The sequence below is a fragment of the Onychostruthus taczanowskii genome, unplaced genomic scaffold (assembly GCF_017590055.1).
Source record: "Onychostruthus taczanowskii isolate IOZ18803 unplaced genomic scaffold, ASM1759005v1 scaffold5, whole genome shotgun sequence".
NCBI classification, from domain to species: domain Eukaryota; kingdom Metazoa; phylum Chordata; class Aves; order Passeriformes; family Passeridae; genus Onychostruthus; species Onychostruthus taczanowskii.
This window is the reverse complement of record NW_024502568.1, coordinates 2,692,400-2,703,190: the sequence shown is the minus strand read 5'-3', so window position 1 is coordinate 2,703,190 and position 10,791 is coordinate 2,692,400.

The following is a 10,791-nucleotide window of genomic DNA, read 5'->3' as shown; positions in this document are numbered from 1 at the left end:
AGAGGAAATGGACATTTAGGACAATGCTCATGAGATGCTTCCCACTGAAAACATGGAATATGGATCAAATGCTTCTTTCAACTCCACTCCTTGGAGACCTTTCAGTCTAGCTGGTAGGCAAGTGCAAAAAAGTTATTGCAAGTGGCAAACACAGGAGCCACTAAATAGGGGTTTGGTTTATTTTTTGGGGGCCAGTACTCCCAAAGAGGTCTTTGTTAAAGAAGCCTATAGTATTCCCCTGTCAAAACCTCTCTGGAAATGCCACAAGAACCCTTTACTTGCAAATATTTCTCAACTTGACTGGCTCTAAGAATATTAAAGTTTTAAACATAATTCAGTGAACTTTGAACCTAAAGAAGCATTAGTTATAATAATTTTTTAAAGTGTAATAACAGGTATTTTAAACAGGAGACATCTGGTAATAGCAGAAACTCACACTTCCTCAAAATTGTGTCAGAGCCTGGAAAGGATGAAGAAGCTCTGCAACAGACATAAGACATGTCACAGTGCAAGAGCTTAGCAGAAGAATGCCTGCAAATAAAAGAAGAAACTGGCTTTTTTAAATTTAGTTTCAGGAACACACTAAAAACGAGACACTGTAAATAAAGAAGAAATACTAAGATGAATTTGTATTCCTTTTACAAAAATGTCATAGAAGATTCAAATACATTCACTATTACAGGTGGCAGTGTAACTTCAGAAAAAAGAACTATAAAGATTGTGGGCTGACTTATGACTGCACTCCAACATATTATCCTTAACATGTGGACACACTGGCAGAATTATGAATGATTAAAATGCTGAGAGTTATGCTTCACTAAAAACACCACCAGAGGCATGTCTGCCAGGTGCTGGAATGCCTCTGTGCATAATGCTCCTCACGGCACAGCTCCACAGTCACCTGCAGCTGCTGCGAGGGCACGGCACTGCCAAGGGCTCCCCTCACCCTCGCCAGCCTCCTCTGAGCTCTCCCTGCGCTGCCTCCACTGACTCCAAGGCAAGTCGTAGCCGATCCAAATTAAAATTAAATGGACCTTTACTTCCTTCTCCAAGTCAAAATGTAAAGTAGCAGGCAGAACCACGGAGCCAGCAAAGCAGAGAGGTTTGTCACTTTCTGAGGCAGGGCAGTCCTAGATTGAGGAGCTGGCTTTGAAAGGGCACCCTAAGAGTTTGTATAGTTCCTACAAAAATTGCCCAATTCTGGCAGGTGACTCGGTTTTCTGGAAATATATTACACTTTACAAGAGTAAAGATAAATTCAAATACCAAACCTCTCTGTATAGCTGAAACTAATTATACTCAAACATACAAAACACTTCTTCTAATACAGTGAACTAACCTCAACCACAGGGGATAAATACCAATGCTAGCTTGGAGCTGTCTTAGTCTATTATACTCTAAAGTAATCAAAACTCTAAGAGTAAAGATGCATTTTTCTACTTCACTATTTCAGGCATTCCAGTTAACTTAGATGGACTTAGGTAATGTTTGTTTGAGGAGAAATGCCAGGACATTTAGCATTCAAATTCAGGTTTTTTTTCTAATTATGAATTTTCTGATAGTCATTACCAGATAGTAATTATAATAATTGAACATCTATTTAATGGTTAAGAAACTTTTCTTGATTTCAATTGGAATAGCACTTCTCATCAAATCCCATTTCCTCCTTAAAAAGCTTTTGTTTTCCCATATGTCCCACCTTATTATTGTATGTATTATTCCTTGAAAAAATCCAGGTTTATTAAATCAAAGCCATTCAGCCACAAGAAAACAGAGCAAACTGAGAAAAACAGCATTTTAAATGGCATTGAAAGTGATTCCTTCTGTTCAGGCTAGCAAGCAAGGTACCAAGTAGCAGGGAAATGAAAAGCAGAGAGAGCAATTTTAAGTGAAAGTATATGCCAAGAGTAGTACACCAAGACAGAATAAGCATATCAAGTACCTCAGGAGGAGGCTCATGAGACAGAGGTGGTGTGAGAAGGTCTGGGGAATGCATGCACAAACCAACCCTTCTGCGAGCTGCAATATCACAGTTCACCACAATTCTCCAACGCCCTCACAGTTTGCTGCACGCTGGCATTTCAGACAGCTGCCAGGCTGGCTGGATGTGGCCAAAGGAGGCAGCTGGCCGTGCTCAGAGCCCGACAGGCACGGCCCTGCTGACCTTCCCCGCTACACGAGCGTGGTGTGGCAGTGAGAGGTGACACACATGGCTGCACAGTGCCGCTGCGGTGGTGCTGTTGGAGCCGCATGGCTGCAGTGGTGCTGTTGGATCTGCACGGCTGCAGTGGCGCTGTTTGATCTGCACGGCTGCAGTGGTGTTGGAACTGCATGGCTGTGGTGGCGCTGTTGGAGCTGCACAGCTGCAGTGGCACTGTTGCAGCTGCACAGCTGGGGTGGTGTTGGAGCTGCACGGCTGCAGTGGTGCTGTTGGAGCTGCACGGCTGCAGTGGCACTGTTGGAGCTGCACAGCTGGGGTGGTGTTGGAGCTGCACAGCTGCAGCGTTGTTGGAGCTGCATGGCTGCAATGCTGTTGGAGCTGCACAGCTGGCGTTCGCAATGCCTGCAGCGCAGCCAGGGCACGGCCTGGCACAAGGAGCGTGTCTCCGTGCCTTGCTGGGACAGACCCCAAAATGCCCTGCCCTGACAGAACCTGGCTCCGGGAGAGGACTGTCCCGCCAAGCCAGGGACACCAAGCAGGACCACGCCCTGCCCAAGGATGCTCACAGGGACTGTGGCACCCCAGCGGGAGCTGGGCTGCTCCAGCCCTCTGGAAAGGACACAAAGAGAAGCTCAGGGTGTCAGGACTTCCCAGAAACTGACTGCAGAGTGCTAGCATTGAATTTCAGCTCCTTGTCATCATCTGGAGGCTGCTTTCCCCTCTTCAGTTCTTCAGAAGAGGTTGAACGAGCAATGTTGCTCATTCATGAGAGGCTCCGAGAAATGCTGAATGATCTTTTTGGATTTTTAAACAAGTAACTGAGTAACTTCCATAAATATTAGTTAAATATGTAGTTTTCCCTTTGTAACATTAGTTACTTTGAAACATTAGTTTCCTCTTTGTAACACATTTTTAAATTTCAAAGGAATTAATCATAACACGGACTGCACTGCTGTCAGCAATATTTATCAATATTTTGATTATTTGTCTTATGAAAAAAATCTTTGTTAAAGAGATCACTGGCAAAATTTTCCAAAGCACTTTCTTAATTCAAAGATTATGTTAAAAATAATCTATGCAATGATTTATTGTCTGAATATTTTTAATGGTGGATTATTCCAGAAATACTAATCCTTTTGTTTGATACTTTTGTGGAATATAAAGCCTAGATGAGGTTCCCACCAAAATCATTGACTTCACTCCATTGGGATCAGGATTCTTAAAGTATATCTAGAAATATTTGCTAATATAGAAGCTAAAATGTAGTATAGTTCTACTTTTTGAAGCTTCTGTTGAGAGAACTGTTCTGCAGCCGCCTCATGGCAAGAAGAAGCTTACTTTAATATTGCCATGAGAAGTTAACACAATCATGTTACTATACTAGGAAGTGTGATGATTACAGAATCCTAGAATAAAGATGCATCTTAAACCATAAGGAGGTCAGTCCTCATTAAAATAGCCAAATTAGCAAGTGCAAATAACACCTTTCAAGTACCCATAATGGAACGAAGTTGTCTCAGCAAACTTTAAATAGGTCACACCAGCAATTGCCAGATGAAGGTAAAGGACCATTTCATGCCAGTAAGTCACTCATGAAGCAGATACTTAAAATTCTGTACTTGGAAGTGGATACTCAATTGAATTGGTGAAAAACAGGTTAGAAATACAGACACCTATCTCATTCAGCTCTTTTTGAAATTCCAGGCCGCGTATTGGCACAGCACATGATTATTTATATACACACACTTAGGTTTGATATATAAATATGCTAAATACCAGCCTAAATAGCAAACTGCCTTCTGTTGGTTCTCTCCAAAAAGAAACAGCATATTCATCTGTCAACATGCTTTTTGTAACACGCATTCATCATCACAGCAAGTGATTCAGCTGGTATAGTAAGTAGTCTCTTCTGGAAAAAAAAACCCCAAAAACAACAAAGCACTGAATGTCATGGCAAGATGATTCTCTTGTGCAGAGGAAATACCCAATCAACAAAACTCAACAGAATGGCCTTTCAAAGAAAGGAACCACTGCGAGGAGCCAGTTCCTGAAAACCCTGTGCCTTTCAATGGAGAAGTTGCTCTTTACAGCTACTCCTAAGCTCAGCTCTAGAAAAGCCCATCTCAGCTCACAGTTTGACAGTGCTCCTTAGCTCCACAGCTCCATTCAAACAGCAGTTCCAAGAGCACCTCCCAAGCTCCACTAACTGCCAGAAGCAGCTGCTGAGCTATACAACCATCTCTCTAGAATGGGTCAAGAACATTTCCTCTTTCTCACTGAAGGACCAGTGCCTGCCATGCCCCAGCACAGTGCCCAGAGGCCTCTGTGTCAGTGCAGGATGGACAGTAACACCTCCACCTGCTTGGGTGCTGAGAGGGAGAAATCACAGGCAGGGAAGATCCTCCATGCACAGGTCTGCCAAACCCAAGCTTTGCTTACATGTTTAGGCAACTCAGTTCTGTACCTTGCATCACAAAAGTGAGCTTTACTTTCATCTAAAACATGAATGGGTGACACAAGGGTCTGTTTGCCCACTTCAAAACAAAGTTTGAATTAATTGTCTGAAGACTGTTATAGCTGTTCTGCAAATATTTGGACAACTGCAATTAATCAGTGTAGCTTCTTGAATATCATTGACTACCTGCTTTCTAAGGACAGCGTTCCTCTCGGCACAGATACAAACATTACTGCACCAAGAAGCTACGTTAATAAAATTAGATTGCTACTGGTTCTGCTAAGACTGATAAACCACTACAATATGCAGATAATGTCCAACATGGCACGTGCAAGAACCTGACTTCTGCTCCCTACAGGGTATGTGAATGCAGAGCCTACAGGCTTCTCTCTCCTTTTGCTTCACAGCACAAAGAAGACCTCTTACTGTCAACTATTTTCTCATTCATTTTTATGCAGGCTGTTTTGAAAGCAACATCTAGTATGGTTGTGCTACTATGACATAACCCTATGCATTTGAGCTGTACACATAGATGGCAGCTTGCTACCAGATTTATTAACTAACTCTGTCTACAACGATAATAGACATTTAAGAGAATGGCCTCAAAAATGGACTGGAAATATTAAACATTCAAATGTGCATTCGTGAACTGACAGTTCTTTCTCTTGTGGATTCTTGTGTTAAAACAAAACACAATCCCTCCTCCTTTTCCCTCCTTTCTTTAATGACACCATTCAGTTTTAGCAAAAAAGCATTTTTAACATAATGGATAAATATCAACCACGGTAGAATGTCTTGGATTACAAGCAAAATCTTTCTTAGGCAGTCAGAGAAATATTACTTATGCAACACAGAACAGCATCTTTCCAGTGACCCACTAAAAGGATGTTCTAGACATGGTGTAGAAAAACAGTGCCATTTCCTTCCTTTGGGAAATCCACAACAATCCCCCAAGAAAATTACATCAGGGCACAGTAACCCAGAAGAGGACAGAAGTACAAGAAAGAGCTGGTTTTATACAATTTGTTCTTTGATGATTCAACTGAAGTGCTGAAAAAAAAGGGAGATATTTGCAATCCATTACGTCAGTGATAAAACTAACTTCCACCATGAAGACAAGAAGCTGTGTTGCTAAGGGAAACAAATGAAAGGTTAAAATCAGCACAGAGGCCTGCAACTTCTTACACTTCCAAGAAACAAAGAGAGCGTGATTCCTTGCAAAGCTGATTTTTCCTGTCTGTATCCCTATTTCTCTCAGGGGCAAGAGGGGTTAAGAATCTTCTGGTTCTTCCTATAAAATGCAATTTTTTTTGGGGGGGAAAATATATCCTACCTAAATTTAGAACACCTAAATTTAGAACATTTAGACTCCATAGCATCTAATAAGGACACTTGTTGATTGAGTGAGTGACTGGTTGCAACAATCAATTTCTGTTTCTATCAGACGACAAATTCTTATGCTGTCTTACTTTCTGTAGCTCAAAATATAGGGAACAAAATAAAGACGAGCCAAATTTATTTGACATTTCTGACATACAATTTCACAGTTTATTTGAAGCCTATTAAAGTGCCTATAAAGAATGAAACTTGTTTTTTTGGCCTCAAATCTAGAAAAAATAATTTGAGGCATTAGTTCAAAGGATTCTGACTGTTTTGTACACAAATTTTTAAGTAAGGAAAGGTAAGAAATGGATAGTGAGATTACCTACAGGATGAAGTATGATCAATTAGTATGAACAACTACCATTTAATCTGGCATGCTTCTGTTGTACAATGTTTACATGAAATATCACATCTAGTTGATTTCACAAGGAAATCTTTGACCTCCCCTATTCTAGATGATTCAGGATGTAACGTGCTACGAACAAAAAACAACCCAGGAAAAACAAGAGGATCATCTTGTTCTATGAGAAGAATTCTGTGAGCTTTAGACTGCTGTTCTACTTGGACAGTTACAATATTTAATTTCTCTTGCTTAAGTTTCTAAGATTGACAGTGTTAAGCACATGTTTTATAGCAGCACTGGCTGTAACACAGTCAGCTCACAGGGCTGCTTGACAGTCAGCTGAATTATCCAGAATATCAAAGCTGAGCACGATGTTTTCTGGTTAACATTTTGTCCCCCTGCAGGCCAACAGCTTCATCCCAGTGAAGCTACACAGTCTACCTTGGAGCCTTTCAAATTATTTGCTTTTCCCCTCAGGATGAGCCCCATTGATCTTTGCAGCCTATACAAGCTCCTTTTTATATCAACATAGAGCAATAGATGTCTCTGAAGGCTTTTTGCCAGCAGTTCAGAGATGCTAACGGTTCAGAGATGCTAAAAGAGGAAGATACTTCCTACGTTGATTATGTGGAGAGCCCACAGCTTCCATAACGCAATTCCCTGTGTTGTGTGCTGAGTGTGACTCATCCAGAGCTGCCTGTAGGAAGTGGTAGGCAGCGGGTTGTGTCTGAGGAGCTGCCTGACTCACAGTACTTCTGAGAGGCATCAGCAGCTGGCCAAGATTGAAAAGGCTGCATTTTTATAATAGGAATTTCTTTGCAACACCAGTACTCAGCCACTGCACACGGATTGTTCAGAAACTGCACAAGACAGTTTTCTTTCATGGACTGATGCTTCTATTTATAAGGGAAAGCATGACCAGAAAATATGTTTCCAGGTATTACAATCTAAATGTCCTAATTTTATTAAAATTGTATGCACAAATACTTCCTTTACATGGCAGCAAACTAATTTTCAGAACACAAACTGGATGTGTAATCTTTGGTGCAGAAATAAAATTTCAGGAGTGATGAAACCTGAAAAAAACATTATTCATGTATGTCCAGCAAACAGAGACCAAAAACTTAGTTTTATACAGTATTTGTTCAGTGCCTTCATGCACAAGTCACCTTGGCATTCCCTCAGCAGCTGAAGATTTTACAACATCCCTCACCTTGAGCTACACTCTTCCTGATCTTGTTGATTAATTTCCAGGAAAAGCCTTAAGGCCTAACCTTCAGCATGTTTAATGCACATAAAGAAAACCACACAAGAAATGCCTCCACAGCGTCTGCAGAGCAATATCTAGTAATACAAATGACTGCAGCATTGATCAAAACAATTTTTAAACATAATGCTACAAAATACTCTCCTGCACTTACAGCCATTCAAAGTACTGTACACACACCCCCACACAAGGACCCCCAACTATGAAATTGGTACCTACAGAATTATACAGAATTTGGGATGAATGCTTCCTGCATTCCTACAGTATCCTGTGATCTACGAAACTCCAGACTTGTAAACACTGGCCTTTGGCTTTGTTATCCAAACATTTAGCACTCAGACATGCAATATACCAGCTGCAATGCATTTAGCACATGAGAAAACTCATCTGTTTCAGAGTATATTGCCTGAGCAGCAATTGCCACAACAGCAAACCTGGGCTCCATTCTCCTGGGAATATTTAGTGAAGTTCTGGGTCTATATCCTATTTTCTACAAGTTGGTTGTCTAAGGCAAGTCATCAATACATGCTAACTACAGTTTTGGATAGTAATCCACTTAAGCCTGCAACGAGGAGAAACCTCACTTCTGTGCAGACAGAACTTTCTCAAAGCTCGTCTTCACCTGGGGAATGAATGTCCTGGGAAGTACAGGGTCTCCAAGATCTCATATTCTCACTACTTCCCGTTCTCCCATTCAGTAGAAGGTGGGGGTTTTCCTGCCCATGACTTCTCAGAGCATTCAGAACCATGTGCATATTAAACACAAATAATTCCAGACCAAGAGGAATTCCCCCAGAAGAGACTTTTTGGCATCCTTCTGAAACCAGGCGGCATGTGCAAGAGCGAGATACATTCCTCAGTGCACTTCAGAAGGACACCTGAGATCCTACAGAGGTCAAAAGGAGGCAGGTACGAAACCAAGTACATGAAGAGAAAAAGCTCATCAGAGAGTTACAGATGCTCAGCAACCACAATTTCTACCGGTTTAGATTCTTTCACTTTCTGTTCCGATGACATCTTTCACATATATAGGGAAATAATTTAAAGCCAGAATATTGCTATCAGTTTGATTTGTCTCTGGCACACGGCAACATCCCGGACTCCCCGCCACGCTGCTCTCGGCGTGGGCGCAGTGGGGTCAGCAGGTTCAGCGGCCGGGCTCGCTGCCCGCCGCCCAGCCCCGCTGCCCCCGCGCTGCCCCCGCCGCTCCCGGGCCCGCCGCTGCCGCCCGGGGCCGCTCCCGCCCGCAGTTCCGCCCTGCCCGGAGGAGGGCTGTTCCGAGAGGCCTCCGCGGGTCCGCACCTGACACCGGGGCGGGGACGGCACGCCGGCCGGGCCGAGGAGCGGATGGAGCTGGTACCGGCCCCCGCTGCCACGGCCCCGGAAGGGGTACCGGCCCTGGTGGCTGTGCCCGCAGGGGCCGCTGGCGCAGAGCAGCGGGATGGAGGCGGAGGCAGCGCCTCGCCGGCTCCGCGCCCGGCGGCGGGCAGGGCGATGCTGCTTACCGGCTCTCGCATCCGTGCGAGCGGCGGCTGCCGTGGACAAAGCGCGGGGCGGGGGGAGCGCGGAGCGCCGGGGCGGCCTGGGCCTCCTCCTGCTTCTCTTTCTCTTCCTCCTCCCGTCTCGCCTCGCCTCACCGGAGCCGCGGGCGCCCTGCGCGGGAGCGGCCCCGGGCGGGCGGGCAGGTGGCGGGTCCCGCTCTGCGCTGCGGGTCCGGCCGCCGCCGCAGCCCTGCCGGGGGCGAGGGGCGAAGGGAGGGGCCGTGCGTGGGCGGCGGCGGGCGGGGGCAGAGGGCGCTGGGGGCAGCGTGGTCCGTGCGCACCTGGGATGTGTCCCCTCCGCATTCCCCACGGTCCCGGTGTCAGCCCGGCTATCGTTAAGCCAGTCTTTGTCTGCTTGGGTATGCACACCTCACCTGGACTCTCCTGAATTTGGGCTAACTGAGGGGAAAAAATGCTAGCACCGTTGTGGAGGATGCTGTGGGTAAGGAAGAAAACAACGTGGGGCTGTTCTACCTGGGAAGAGGCGTGCTGGACAGGAGGGCCTTCCTCCTCTAAAGCAGAGGAGGTGCGCTGGGTTTCTGAGGAGGCGCTGCTCTGGGCTGGCCTAGATCTCTGCTGGAATGTTCAGCCAATGCAGCAGTTACTCACTCTGTGATAAGTTTGGATGACCTTCATGTTGTCTTTTTGCTGAACTTGCTCAGCAGGTATTGATCATATTGATGCCTTTCCTGGACCCCAAACCTGAACGTGGAAGTCTAGACATGGTCTAAGATACTTGTATATAGCTCATCCTGCACCCCCAAACACAGTAATGTAATTTTCCTTCCCTCCTTTCATTGTGTGTGAGGCTGTTCTGGCTGCTTGGCTTCCCAGCCTTGAAGTACCACTCTTGGTGCCAGTGGCTGTGGAGTGAGACAACAGATCTTGGTCCTGACTTCAAGAACAGGAGGGACTGATTTGGGCAAGCAGAAAAAATCCAGTATGTTCAAACATATATCCTTTTATCTTGGATTTGGCTGAGAGAGTTTTGAAATAGAGGCTATAGTCTATGCCATGGAGGGTTTTCAGTGGACTTGTTGAATTAATCCTATCCTGAAGCAGACATGGAAAGGACACTTTCAGTGCTGCAAGGATTGTGTCTGGATAGCTGATGGTTTTCCAAGGGGACGTGTAAAGGATGGCTATTCCTGTTATCCAGACCCTGTGCATTCCAGGACTGCATTTCTGATGGATGGCAATAAGAAGATAAAGTTTGTTTGTAGGAAACTTTGGTAAATGGAGATGCTATGAGATGGGTATTTGGAAATTCTCTTCTGTTAGAAAAACTGGCAATCCTTTGTAAAACTCAGTTATGTCAGGGGTGAAGTTAGGCTGAACATTAGACTTATTTAGGTGTTCAGTATTGAAGACACTGCACATGGTGTCCTTTCCCAAGAACTGTTGGTCACTGACCTGAATGTTTCCCTGTAACCTCTTGCAGGGTGTGTCTGTGGCTGGTTCTTCTTGTACAGCATGGGAAGCTACTCTAGAAAAGTTTGAACTTGATGTCCTGGGGCAGCCCTTGGTGGCTGCTTCCAGGATGAGTAAAGTTAATTTCAGACCATTGTCCACCCAACCAGATTTTGAGGAACTGCTAGATCCACCTTCCTTCACCTCCCTGAAAGGGCTGCGTGTCCCCAC